Raw genomic sequence first — 14,905 nt, forward strand, 5'->3', positions numbered from 1 at the left:
GCAGGACCGACGAGATGGTCCCAGATTCGTAGCCGCTTCTTCGTAAGTAAGATTCTTTTAAGACCTCACACCAAAGGGAAGTGCACGTCATGTAGCCCGACAGGCAGTTCTGTTTCTTGTCTGTTTATGACTCTATCGCATGAATAAGGGGTCACTTGGATCATCACAGGCTGTGCTGCTTGAAGGAGGGAGCCCCGACTTGGTTAAATGCAAAATTGAATCTATTTTGATTAAAAAAAAAATTATTTAAAAAGATATTATAATACCAAGGCCTTTTTCCATCCACTTGCTTCATGGTTGGCTATCACATGGCTGTATCGTTTTTAGACACTAAATGAAAAGCATGTGTAGCAGGGCAGAGAATGCACGCCTTGTCCGTGTCACCCTGGGGGACGTCCAATATGAAATATGGGTTTTCTTGAAGTAGAGCACACTACTTTAATTATTACGTGCCATTTGGAAACATGAATATTTATACAATTAGAGACTTGGAAGCATCGTACAAATTCTCCCTAGTTGGACTCTGAGATAGTCATGTTCTCCCCCAGTCTGTCCTGTAAATGCAGCCCAAAGGGTGAAATACTGTGGCAGCCTTACAGTCATCGGTTGTAGGAACAAATGCCACAAAATCGGTCACATGAAATAAAATGATCAGCACCGAGCCCCAAAGTAGCTTGGATTGTTTTTATTTGTTCATTTCGTTTGTTTGGTTGTTCTGTTTGGAGTATTTTTGGTGCGTGTCTATTTTCACTTGAGCTTTTGTTATTCATAACCTTTGCTCTGTTCCATTCTGTGTGATGAAAACGAAATCATACAAAGGAAATATGTGGCCAGGAATATCTGAACTGTGTACTTAAGGCTGTAAATCAGGTCTTAGCATAATCCCCTCTTAATTGACTTATTCATATTTTTCCCTTCGGTTTCTATTTTTTTCAGGGCAAAGATAGATCTTCTTATTATATATTTTCAAAAATTAATTTGACTTGTGTGCAAATGAATAAAATGTATCCTCTTTACTTAAAACACACATGCATGTACGTACACAAGCATGTACACAACTAAAATTTAAAACACAAATAATTCTTAGAATTTTAAGAACAGAAGATGCCTCCAGCTCGTCCTCATAAAGAATTAGGACTCTGCCAAGAGTTTTATTTTTAAATTTCCTAGATAAAAGTAGTTAAGACTAATTGTATATGTTGTCTATTTATTGATGTTAAAATACATTTACTTGAGTTCTTGGAATATAATTTGATGGACTTTGTATAAATTGTTGCACTAGGCTTTAATATTTACAATGAATCTTAAATTAATAGTAATTCTGTATCTGATTATTAGATTGGTAGTATTATTTAATAGGAAAAATAACTCATGCAGGTGCTAGTAAATTATAAGGGCTAGAAAGCTCCTGATAAGGTCATTTTAGTGGTGGCACTTTTAACTGACTCTTGGTAGCAAGATAGCATCTGCCTATTGTCTTTTTTTTAATTTTGACATAAACCGCTTATTTATGATTTTTCCATTTGAAGAACTGTGTCTAGTAACGTGCTTCCACCAGCCACGCTTCTGCTAGATCTCTCTCCGACATTAATTCAATTCTGCAATGTGGGGGCCAACTTATTATAGCACCTCAGTGGGATCTGTAACTGCCGTTAGAACCGAAAATAGTCTCTATTATTTTGCTTGAAAATATGGCACTCATTTTTAATAAGATTTTTCACCATTTCCATTGAGCCGATGGGAATGAAAGATAGGAACCCACGAAAAATACATCAAGCTTGTCTTGGTCACGACTGTATTACTAAGTTTGTCGAATAAACAAATACATTTTCTTGGAAAACGATATTACCACTTATAATGTTCAAAGCAAGCACTGATATCAAGATATCACATTACCGTCTGTGAAACTTAACGAAGATCTAGAGGAAAAACTTATGAATTTAATGTAGTTTATTAAGCGCTCTTTGGTACACTGTGTGAATAAAGCCCCATATCGCTGATTCTTAATGATTGCTGGGGGTGGTGAATCTATAAAGAAAAGAATCGTTTAGTGTGGGAATATCCTCCAGGCCGGTCAGTGGCTACAGATGCTGAAGTCAGATAAGACGTCTGAATAGCATCCGCCCTCCTGCACTGTGAGCTTGTGTGTGGTCACAGGTCCTTGTTAGTTTCCACACAGGGAAAGAAGCCCAGGTGAGGGAGAAAGCTCATGCAGTAAGGTGGTTATCACATACAACTCAATAAACACCGACGCTCTCTGTTATTTCAAGGACGTATTATTCTAAGTCTGCAATGTGAGTTGCCTCATATTCTCCATCTTCACTCCCCTGCCTCCAACCAGGACTGCCACGCAGGGAGAGCTTAAAAAGATGGGAAAAGAAATTCAGATTTCAGCCAATAGGCAACAACGCTACTTGGCCTCCGCCCCTTTAAACGTCCTGTCTCCTTGAGTGCGTGTATCCCACTATGATGAAAAACGGACACGTGCTTCATCCTCACCCATGCATTGTTGTTTTTGACTTAAGACATTAAAGAAACCCGAGACCCTTTGAGGCTTTCCGTCTCAATCAGATGCTTTCAACAGATCTGAGAGACGATGGATGGAAGTGATTGCTGCAGAGTGGGGACGGCGGATGGGAGAGCGTTCGCCCAACGTTCGTCGTCGTCGTCAGGGAGAAAGTTTCGCAGGGACTTTAAAGAGGAGCACAGCTCCTGAGATAGAGCGGGCTTAGCGTGGAGAACGCGGGAGGCCACCGAGACGTGGCAGCGGCTGGACGGCAGGGCGCTCCTCCTTCGTCCCTCCCCAGGCTCCTTGACAACGTGCAGCAGCTGCTCACCATCCATCCCATTCCGGGATTTAATCCGCCAACTTCTGCTGGGAAGGAAATAATCCTGATTCCTTTGGGCTTTACCTCATGGTGTCTGTTTCCTGGCTGCTTAATCACATTCGCTGAGTTTTTCTCCAAAAACTCTCGTCACAGTTACGTGGGGACCCCACTGCTGAACGTAGTGGGAACATGACTAAAATCGCCTTTAAAAGAATCCTCCGTTGGCACCGCTAGAGTCCACTGCCATCTTGCTGCTTTATTATAGGATCAGATTTCAGGAACTGGGCTTAGAAGAGGCACTGCCCGAAGAAAAGTCACCAGCTTTCAATTTTTTTTTTTTTTAATTTCCCAAAGAGGAACTTTCAGTAGTCGTCTGTACTCGTCTTTCATTTCTCTCTGATTTTTTTCCTGTGTTATGTTAATCCAATCTTTATGGACAAATGGATAGTATTCCACTCGTTTTAATCGGAGTCGAATGTATAGTAGTGGCTTCTTTCGGTAATGACATTCATTCATTCATTCATTCACTCAGGAAGTATTACCGAAGTCCTCGCATAGGAAAAGCTGTGTTCCAGGAGGTGGAGTTAAAATGATGAAAAAGATAGACCCAGGCTCCACAGTCACGTGAGGGAGAAAGACATTGAAAAGTAATTGTACAAAGGATTGTACAGTTCAAAATTGAAATATGTGGCATAAAGAAAAGAGACACCATTGTATGAGAGAGTAAAATAATGGAAAATCACTTGCAATGAGATCGCTTCCTCTGGAGAAGAGAAAGTCACTTGGTTGAATTTGAAGTGTGACTAGTAAGATGAACTCATTGCACGGAGGGACAAGTGTGTCAAGAACTGCATTCTGTGGAGAAGGAACATCACGTCCAAAGCACTGTCTGTTTATCATATGGTCAGCAGAGGTCAATTTCCTCACGTTCGCGCTGTGTCCTTCATCGGCTTTAAGTCCGGATGGACTGTCTCCCCTACACCTTATTATGAGTCCCTCAGCTGAGAGTTTCTGTTGTTTGCTCACCCTGTTAAGGGCTTTGCCTTTCCTGATTCAATAACAGAATTTTGAATTGCGTTATACCATCTTTGATTTCAGAGCCAAGTGAATTGATTTGTAAAACGAAATGGAGAATTTAAGATAAGCTTACATAACAGGCGACTATCTGGCTCAGGTGACGGTAAGTGTGGCTGAAACTCTCGATCTGGAGTGTTTGTGTGGACAGCTTTTAATGGGTATTTCTGGGACTTTGACAATGTAGCTAATCAAAAGAATACCTTTTTCTTTTCAAGATTTATTCTTAGAGCTCTGCTTTGGTATTTTCGAATCAGAACTAGCATTTAGCTTTCACCTTAAATCCTAGACTTCATTTAACGCTTCACTCACTGAGCTGTGCAGTCACGCATTGCCGCAGAGATGTAGTTCTTTTTCTAGCTTATGGAGGATGGATGCTGAGGTTCCCCAAATTCCCCAAAGTCTAAAAAAATTTCACTGAATAGGAAAGCCTCCTCACAAACCGATGATCACCATATATGTTTCCTCAGCCAGATTTCCTGCCTCAGCTTTGACCTCTGCCCCATTCATCAACACTCCCCAAATTCCTTACCTTCTCTCGAATTCTGTAGTTCCTAAAATTTGACTAATTCTCCCTATTGCTTAAATATCTTAGTCTTGAGCCCTAATTAACCATCCACGCCTAGCTATTTTTTCAGTCCAGAGTGGAAATGACAGCCTCATGTGCCTTAGGAACTATTTTCGTGTGTGTGTAAAATAAAATAGTTCGATGATTTTAAAAGGAGCTGTAAGTGTACTAGCAACTCCTATTTTAGTGGCTACACGTGTCGATTGATATAAACTTTGACTTTAACGTTAAAGTTGGAAGTGGTGGCGGTTTGATGTTTATCGCTGGTGGGGTGTATGTGAGAGACCCGATGAAAACAGAGAAGGGCCAGAGTGTCCTTGCTGTTTCTTAAGTGCCTTTAATTCGAAATAATCAATATGCTAAAGTGGCAGACTTTGGGGCGACACGTTCTGGTTTTTCTCTATATTCAGGCAAATGGTTTAGTGATTTGGCTTCTAAAAGCCTAATGATATTATCTTTTGAGGGAACTTTTGTATAATCATGGGACAAAATGAGACAAATTACCTTTAGAGATATCATTATATATACATGTATGTATTAGCAAATAATATATATTAGCAATATAAAATATTTATTAATGATATAAAATAGCGTAATATTAGCAAACTTACCTTAACCTCATTTTATGGAAACATGTCCCCAAATATTTCATTTATTTATGAATGTGTTCACTTATAATTTAACTTCTGTTCATTGAGATTCTAGGGTGTACTCAGGCATTGTACTATGAACCTTGCGATGAGAACAACATGGCTCCTGTCTTTGAGGAGCTAACTTTATTTAGAGAGACAGTAAGGGAAATTACAATATGATAAATGCTATAACAGTTATGAACCAAGCACTTTCATTGAATTCGCGGCTGAGAAGTGGCATTCTGGAAACAAGTTTCTTATGTTTGTCACATCATATGTACAGTCCTGGACAAAGTCCAATGTTAAAATCAAAGTTTACATAAATTGACATGTGTAGCCACTAAAATAGAAGTTGCCAGTACACTTAAACAGTTTCTTTTAAAATCATCAAACTATTTCATGTCACACAAAAAAGTTATGGTCATATTATTTTTCTCAACTGCCAATGAAGACTTCTATTCGTACCATGTTTCCAAGGAAGTTTATCTTGTTATTGAGTCTGTTTGGAGGACAAATTATGTGAATGGAATTCATCAAGCCCTAATTTATCCTTTCTATATTCTACTCAAGCAAAAATCAGGATTCTTCTCTCTGGTTATCTATGAAATCTAGTGTCTCGTTAGCTTTGTAATCATGTCTGATTACCTTCCCGCGGTTCACGAAAATTCTCTGAGAAACTACTGTACGTTTAAGATCTGGATAAGCAGAGAATCGTGCATTTTGACACTCGATTAAATATAGTTAACGCTTGTCATATGATATTTCGTTCTTTTATTATGTTCTGTGTTAAACCTTTAATACTTTCAGACCTTAGTAATGCAATAAAGACCTTGAAGGCACATATCATGTAACTTTATATACACAGTAACTTTATATCCTCAGAGGTTATTGAATACAAGAAGACAAACATATTTTATTAGAAATATGTCCTCCTGGAAGATTTTCCGCACGATATCAGAATAATGTTAGATGATGATGGAATGTTGGAGAAGGCGCCCATCCTAGGTCCTGGCAGGAATTAATTTATCCAATTCTCCTAGCAGTGAGGTTAAGTATTAGTCTTTCCTTGTAAGTTCTTTCTTTGCAAGCTCTCTAAACTACCTGCTTTCTCCCTCGATTGTTGACTCAACGTGAATGTCAAATTTTAAGAATAAAATATCCAAAACTTGGAAGTAAGACAAAAAAGATACCTACATGACTTCCTCGTTAAGCAATGGCGTCATCTGACGATCTCCCGTAAAGTCGATCTGTCTTAAGAATGGGACTTTTCCTCGATGTTTGCTAGAATGCACGAGAACCTTCCACAACTTTGTAAGCATAGGTGTGAATTTGTAGAAAACCCAGAATGTGCATATATGTCTCTTTCTGGTAGCAATACTGATGGTTTCAGCCCAGGAAAGGAGATGAACCAAAGTTTGTGATTTCTGGCCGTGAGGAAAAATAATCCGTTTTTGTTGTGATGGTGGTTGTAATTTAGCAATCTCATTATAGAGTTTTGTTTTTTTTTTCGTTCACTGACTCTATATACATTGGTTGGTACGTTTCAGTATAATGAACCAGCGAGATAAATTGCCTTTGTGTCCTGCTGCCTTTTTTATTAATAAGTTCAGTAAAACTTTGACTATGTATATGTATGAGAATTATACTGTTTTAAGATTTTAAAAATTATGCATTTGACAAAGATCTTATGTGTTCTTTCTTGAATTATTATAATAGTAATCAATAGTTAATCCTTCTCTGGAATGCCTCGCCTAACTCCCTATCAGCCTTGCCTCCCAGTTTTGAACACCCTCAACAGCAAAACGAAATGATCGCCCATCAGAGCAGCCAAGACCGTGGATCTCAGCCCCTCGCTTAGCCGTGCCATCATAACGAACGACCACAAACTGGGTGGCTTAAAACAACAGAAGTTGTTCTTTCACAGTTTTAGAGGGCAGAAGTCCAAAATCAGGGGTCAGTAAGTCCATGCTCCCTCTGCGGGTTCTAGTGGAGAACCCATTCTTTGCCTCTTCCAGCATCTGTTAGCTGTTGGCCTTTCTTGACCCGCGGCTGCAAAATTGCATGTTCTGCATCTGTCTTCGTGGCGGCCCCTCCTTTTCCCTCTGCCTTCTCTCCTGTGTCAGATATCTTTCTGCCTCACTCTTGTAAGGACACTTGTCATTGGATTTAGGGCCCAGCCAAATAATCCAGGATACCCTATCGCATATCCTTAACTATTACATCTGCAAAGACCTTTTTCCAAATAGGTTACATTGATAGGTTCTGGGGATTAAAATATAGACGTACCTCGGGAGGAGGTTATCATTCAACCCACTACACCATTCGTATCCAGCCCCTGCTCCGCTCTCCATCCTTCCCTCCCCGTGCTTCTCGGCTATTTCTGTTGATTTCTTGATCCCTACCCCACCTCTAGCCATAAACTTTACTCGTTATAACTCATCGTTTTTGTTGTTCATATGGTTTCTCCACCTAGCATGGCCTCTTTTTCTTTTCTACGTGTCTGATGTCCATGATTTCTTCAAGCGGGCTCCCCACCCACCTCTACTCCAGGCTGAGTCTGGTAGCTTCTCTCTGTGCTCTCATAGTATCCGGAACATACTTCTCTTACTTACTGAATTTTATTGTCTTTCTCCACCTTTATAGGCTCCTCCATAGATATTTTTTTGTAGAGTATGGATTCTGTCATCTTTGACTTTCTATAACCTGGCACAGTACCTATAAGTAATAGTAATTCCCTGAGGATGGAACGTGAGTCAGAGAGTCTCAAACTCAAGACCTGTTTGTTTAGTTACATAAATTTAGCTCACGACTTTTCTTTGACATTTTCTAAAATCCTTATTCTGTGCAGTTTAGCAGTTGGATTATAGATTATTTCATGTTCTGGTAGCTTGACATCTATTTTGCCTGCACTTGTCCAGTTCACCTAAATTATACAGCTCGAAGGACGGAATGCACGTCTCCTGTGGGGTATGTATTGGGAATATGGAAATAACTTGCCAAGGACTTGTTAATTTAATCCCCAGTGGAAACATCTAGAATGTAAGTATATCTTGGAAGGAAGATAGTCTGGCTTATATTTATCTTTTACTATTTTTCTCCGATAGGAAATCTAACTCTACTTTTCAGTGATTGACTAATGCTTTAGAACTAAGGTAAATTGTGTTCCTATTGGAATTTCTAATTTCTGAGCTTAAGAAAACTGTTAGCCTTCATGAAGTCAGTTTATTAAGTTTCATTTTATGTCCCCTCCTTATGTCTTAATCACAACCACAGTATAAATAGTCTGTTGTTGTTGCAAAACCTCCATTCACTCATACATTTTATTCTTATTGACCTTGGCTTAGGAAATTTGGATGGAAGGAATCACTAACGAGGAAAGGATTGTTTGAACTTTGATTCCATGTTTCAAAGTCTTAACTGAGACCTCAGCCACATGGAATCATGAAGTTATTATACGCCTGCTTTGGAGAAGCCATCGGCTGAAAATACAAAGGAACTGTACTGTGTGATAGTTTACTCTCAGAAACTTTATTCGCTGTCCTTAAGTATCATCAAATGATTATTTGGGCAATGGAAAATGTTTGTTTTCTATAGACTTATGAAATTTTAGCATTAAAATCATTTAAAAAATCACCTGGTCTCAGGTATCATTAAAAACTATATTTGTGCCAGATTAACTGAAAACTTTGGCCCCAGATAGAATGGGAAATAGGGCCAAGTTTTAGGCAAACTTGGGTATTTCTTTATTTTAGGTGTAAAGTATATAAAATTCGATGAATTCTTGCCCTCTGACCTAAAACCAACTAAAACCCAACAATTTGGCTATGATTTCCTTTGAGGTTTTATATATTTTTTCAGCTATAAAATGTGAACCCAGGTCAAGAGGCATATACTAAAGTCTCAATTTTAGCAAGAAAAATATTTATGAACTAAAAGAAAAATATTTATGAGAATTCTACAGAAACTCGGTGCCTGAGTAGAAAACTTTAAAACTTAACTAACCAACTTAGAATATTTGGGACAAGTGTGCATTTCATGAAATTTGGTCTCATTTTTCCTCTTCTTTCCAGTTTTATCGATAGAATTCCACATGGGTTCTTCTTCTATGCCACGTTACAAGGTTTTGATAGGTTCTGTAGAGGAAGGTCTCTTAATTTTTCTTTTACCTTCTAGGTCATGGCTCTTTAATTTGCATCATTCTTTTTTCCCCCTGCCCCAAATCTCTCTTTTGTGGGGACCTTGTCAGATTTCCGTTGAAGATCGAATCAGAGGACACAGCGAGTGAATCCAGCAATATTGCACTCCAGAGTTCTTTCCTTGCCAACAGAGTTTTGACCTCTGTCTCTGGGCAAGGACACAGCTTGGTGACATGACCCCACACTGAAAGATGAGTTTCTTGTGTTCTAGGGAAACACATCCCAAGAGTTGCAGTGATGGCCTCTGTTCCTTTGCCTTGTCTAGACATCCCAGGCTTAAAGCTCACGATCATTCCCAAAGCGTTTTCTTGCTATTCTTCCTTGGAGCATGTTGAACCCTTACACAGATAAATCCTTTAGAGTTCTGCCTAGATTTATTCCTGAAGTCTCCCAAAGGTCCTTCATATTTAGTTTTTCTGTCTTCCTTTTCCTTTCTTCTCTTCTCTTTTCTTTTTCCCAGTGACCTCTTTACTCCTTTCAGTGAAAATGTCCGTGTTCTAGGACAGCATTGTCCCTGTCTTGAAGAGGGGCTAGAAGGGAGAGGATGTGCGTCAATCCCTGTTATTAAACAATGCACCATTTTCTGATGAATTCAAGAATACATCATTTGAACTATTTTCTAACTCCCATCAGCTGTTCCTTTAAGTCTTATCTCCCATAATTATCTTTCATGTATCTTACGCTCTAGTAAAATTAGACTCTTTGCTATCATTCACTCATTCCTTCATTCAACAAATATTTTTAAGTGTCTACTGTGAGCCAGGCACTGTTCTCGACTCCAAGACATGAGTAAACACAACTGACACACTGTGGTCTCATGGGCCTTGAATTCCAGCACATCTTGGGCATTCCCAGCTGTGCACGTTTGCTTTTCTGTGGTGCTACTCCCTTACGTGTTTGTCCGATCCAAACTTGGGTGTTTTTTCAACTGGTACCTGAATTTCGAAGCTAAATTCAGACTGTCCTTAACCCATAAAGGACCTTCAAAAGTGGACTTGCTGTGTACATTTGCAAAGCTTAGGACTGAAGTATGAATGAGATCCACATACCATTTGTCTAAAGATAAAAATTTAGCTAAAAACCTTGATAGCTGGTCAAAATTGAAAAATGTATAAGACTATGGTGTCGATATATCTGAAAGTTGGCATGACATCCAAGATTTCTAAATTTACTATTATTCTGCCTATCCGGGTAGTCTCTGTAGATTGACTGACATTGTTTGAATAAGTAATTAAAAAAAAACATAATTAATAAAGTATTGTATACTTAGTTCTTAAATTTTTTTTTCTTCTTTATTTTGGCAAAATCAATAATGTTGTTATAATTAAGATTTCTTACATAATTGTGTCATATTGGCAGTGGTTACAATTTAGACAGCGGTTTTTGAGTCACCATAGTCCTTAGATTTTTTTTTTTTAATTTTCAATTTGAAGAATTCTATTGAGGCTATCATAACCGGAATGGTCAATAAAATTCTTTAAACGGATTCTAAACAACCATAAAATTTACACATTGTGTTCATTTTAATAGGGAGACTTATGACCAAATATCATCACAGAAAATATTTTAAGTATTCTAACTTCCTTGAATAAAGTGCTATCAATAGCGTATTGTTTTTACCATCTTTTAAAGCAATATCTAAATCCATATAGTAATATAAACAATTAGTATCACAAGTCGGGCATGTTACTTCTAGACCTACTATACTAAATTTAAGAAAGATTTGAAATGTTTACTATTGCACATGATTCCTCAGCTTCCATGTACACCTGTTGCAAATACACTAATTTACGAAAGTAGGACTATGTCCAGACAGCACACCTGGATCATATGGAGAACGTGGATGCTCAGCAACAGCTGGGGGAGGATACTTTATTGTGCAAGAATCTATTGCATCCCTGCTGAGAAGGAGGACATGACAGGTTAATTAGTTTGTATTTTCTCTCACCCGATTTTGCCACTTGAGTCTTTCCCACAGTTTCATCTGTGAAGTCAATAATGGTCGCCTTCATGCCACTCCATGCCACACAGATGCAGTCACCAAAAGTCATGGGGACAAACATCAAGAGAGTTGAAGAAATGATGATTTGGGAACTGAAAGAGTTTTGACCTGAGAGCCAGTATTTAAAATGACAGATTAGGCTAGATCAGCTCTACCTGCTGGGTCTCAGATGACAGGGCATGTGTGGATTCTGAAGTACACTACTGAAGTATACTACTCTCTAAAACAACGTCTACCTACGGTGGGAGTGATCTATGATTTTGAAATTCGTAAACATTGCATTTTTTCTAATGCCTGGAAAAATGTGACAAATACGATAATAGTTTGCCCACTTATCATATCTCTTCAAAGAGACAAGTTCTTTATGAACAATGAAAGACATCTTGTTTGTTTTTAAACCACCACCTGTGCCTAGCACAATAGATTTAAGATTGTAGAGTCTCAAATTTACTTTAAAAGATATTAAATAGCTACACTAAATAAATAAAAGAAAAAATACAACTAATTGTAATTCATAATGCTCATGGTTTTTTGTTTTGTTTTGTTTTAGTTAGGACTAATTTATACATACCTGTGATGGAGTAGTTAACGAAATGAGTAACGATCTGAGGTCTGAGTCTGGATGACTAAAAAAATAACGTGAGTGTCACAAACTGAACTGTGAATGTTAACTGCAGGGTGGGTAGGAGAAGACCGTTGGAAAGAAGAAAAGTGGGAATCAGCCTGGTTTAAGCTGAAATTGGTAAATATTAATGGAAAGGTCCGGAAGGAAATAAGAGATGCAGGGTTAGCATGCAAGACAGAGACTGAGATTAGAAAGGCTTTTGTCTTGTGGTTCAGAAACTATCATGATAATACTTCCCTGTATAATGATAACATACTTCCTAAGTGTTTACTAGGTGTCAAGCATTCTATTAAAGACTCCATATGTATCAGCTGATTTGTTTCTCAGAACCACATAAGATTGATATTTCTCTTTGAAATAACATAAACGAGGCTTTGAGATGGTTACTTGCCAGCACTTCATTGCTGGTCGTAACAGAGCAGGAAGTAAGCCCAGGTGTGTCTGACTATGCAGCTTAGTCTTAATCGCCAAGGGCATTTGAAGCCATGGGATTGGATTCCAGCTCCTTGGCAGAAGGTGGAAATAAGAGAGAGAGAGAGAAAAAAAAAAAAAATGAAACGGAATGGTAACATCTGGGAGAAGGAAAGGAAGCTTTACTGATTAGTCTGTTTAACTTATTAGTGAAAGAAATCCCAGCTCGAATCGGTTGAAACAAATCAGGGGATTTTAATGGAAGGATAAGCTATGAAATCATTGGACAGCCACGGTTGGAGAAAGGTCACGACAGCTTCTGATGTTGGGACGCAGAAATCAGAGCTTCAGGTTCTTCTCTGTCTCTTAGCTGTGCTTCTCTGCATGGGACAAGTCTATCCTCTCCTTCTGTAGAGTGGTTTCATGCATGTGGCAAGAATTCAGGTAGCCAAATGGTTCCGAATTTTATAGCTTGTGATTTCAGCCAACAAAGGGACGTTAATAAGGCTCTAACTGGCCCAGCCTAGGTCAAGTGCTACATCAGTTAGGATAGTTTTTGTTGTGTGACAGAGAAAACCTAAATAACCTCTTATCGTATATTTTTCTCACATAATAAGAAATTTGGAAGGTGATCACCGCAGGGCTGGTTCAGAGCGAAATAATATCAAGGGGCAGAATGTCTCAGATTCTTTTAGCATGCCACTCACGATGGAAGGATGGCTGCTGGTACTGTCATAATCGTATCCTTATGGCAGGATCTGAAGTGGGAAGAAAGGAGGCAGGAAAAAAACTCTCTATGTGACATCCTCTTTTTGTCAGGAGGGAGCTACTACATTTCAGGTTCAGTGCGGCCTGAACTAACACAGTCTCGAGGGTCCCCTTTAAGAAAAACAGAATAATATTCAAAATACAAAATTAGGCCCAGGGCCTTGGTTTGAGGGTGTTGGGAGTATGAGACCCTGAGCTGAAGCTGCATTCGCTTCCTGGTACTTCAAGTCCCTTGTGTATTTCTCCTTGGCCGAACCGAGTCATCTGGTCATCCCTGGCTGCAAGGAGCTTGGGAGAGCAAGTGTCTGGATCTTTCCGTAGCTAACTTTGGAGATGGGTATTTAAGATGAGATAAGAAGGAAGAAGAAGGTTTGTTGAGTAAGGACTAATTTGCTTCCACAGATGTCTGTCACTGGGATATTTATGCATGGCCAGAGGTATAGAATCGTATTCTAGAACGTGCCTGATTTGGAAGTCACTATGTGGATGGGTGTAGTGGAATAAATAGTGTCGCCCCACCCCAAATTCTTATTTAGAAGTCTCCTGTATTTAGATATAGCGATAAACAAATCTGTTATCTGGGGCCAACGAAGTATTCCATGTTTATTTATTTTAGACATAAAGGAAATCAGCTCCTCTAAAACCTCTCATTTTATGTTGCTTCGATGTGAATATACCTTAAATGTATTATGGACTTCCATGAATTCTTCTGTAGAATGGATCTTTTGCTTGATGACCCGGGGTCAACATGGTGCAAGTTCATTGTCATTCTGTGCCGTGTTGTGATGCCTGGGACCTCAGTGCTAAATGCCCTGGATACTCACATTGCTCAATCGCTGTTCTTCTCTCTTGCTGTGAGCTGGCCAGCTGTGCATCTGGTTGTTGCCAGCACACTCTTTTTACCAAGACCCTGACTTTCTTTAACGTGCCGTTTCTAATCCACTGTGGTCTGGGAATCTAAACAACACAGCTTGTTAGAACTGATCTTAATGGAAGAGCAAATGCCCCAAGCCAGCGTCTGTGTCCCCAACGTGCGTTTCTTTAGGGATCTATTCTTTGAGTTAGGTGTTATAAGTTTGAGTGCGTGGATGGCCAGAGTACTTTTTCCTTTGTTTCCGAATACCCGAGTAGATCCAGCTGGCTGACGAGGTGCTTGACAGAATCCAGCAGATTCTCAATGGGAATTGTTCCCCCCCGCCCCCCCGGCATTGTTTTCCATGCCCTAACGTAAGAAAAAAATATCGTATATGTTTTTGTTTCATTTGGGGATATCAATGGGATAATGTCAGCTGTAGAAAGACTTCCTTCCTTTTAAACCTCCATCTCGGGGAGTTCTTGGCCAAACTTTGGATATGATAACGGGCAGCTTATTTTCACCTAAGGGTCTGTGTCGTTAATGACAAACACGCAGCTACCATATGCGTCAAAGCGGGGGTTAACTAGAAGCAAAAACTGTTAGATCCACGCGATTGTACCGAGGTACCATTTTAAATATTCACAGCAGTAGCAGAAGTCACAGGAGAAGAAGGAGTGTTTCCTAGGGCATCACATTATTCAGGAGTCAGGTTGCAGAATGCCTTTGAATCTTGAAATGACATTTAAGTCGAAATGTCAGGAGCGGGGATTCTGAGGTCAGAAGCGATAAGGTATTTGGATATTAGTCATTCGATTTAAGGAAACAGAGTCTCGGAGTGGACCCTGTTTCTCTCAGCTCCTATTCCTCATCATCGAACTCTTCTCCGAAGCATTGTACCCGAGCTCTCGCTGTGGGAGCGAACGGTGGGGGCGTAGCATAGAATAT

General features: G+C 39.3%; 1 long non-coding RNA gene across 1 annotated transcript in view; it reads right to left on the minus strand.

Moving 5' to 3' along the window:
• Nucleotides 1-5,950: 5,950 nt before the first annotated feature.
• Nucleotides 5,951-14,905, minus strand: part of LOC112484597 — a 10,383-nt gene continuing 1,428 nt past the window's right edge. Inside the window, exon 2 of the long non-coding RNA XR_003048051.1 lies at nucleotides 5,951-9,828. This is a non-coding gene — a long non-coding RNA (uncharacterized LOC112484597). The remainder of the gene's footprint in view (nucleotides 9,829-14,905) is intronic.

The sequence above is a fragment of the Pteropus alecto genome, unplaced genomic scaffold (assembly GCF_000325575.1).
Source record: "Pteropus alecto unplaced genomic scaffold, ASM32557v1 scaffold17, whole genome shotgun sequence".
NCBI classification, from domain to species: domain Eukaryota; kingdom Metazoa; phylum Chordata; class Mammalia; order Chiroptera; family Pteropodidae; genus Pteropus; species Pteropus alecto.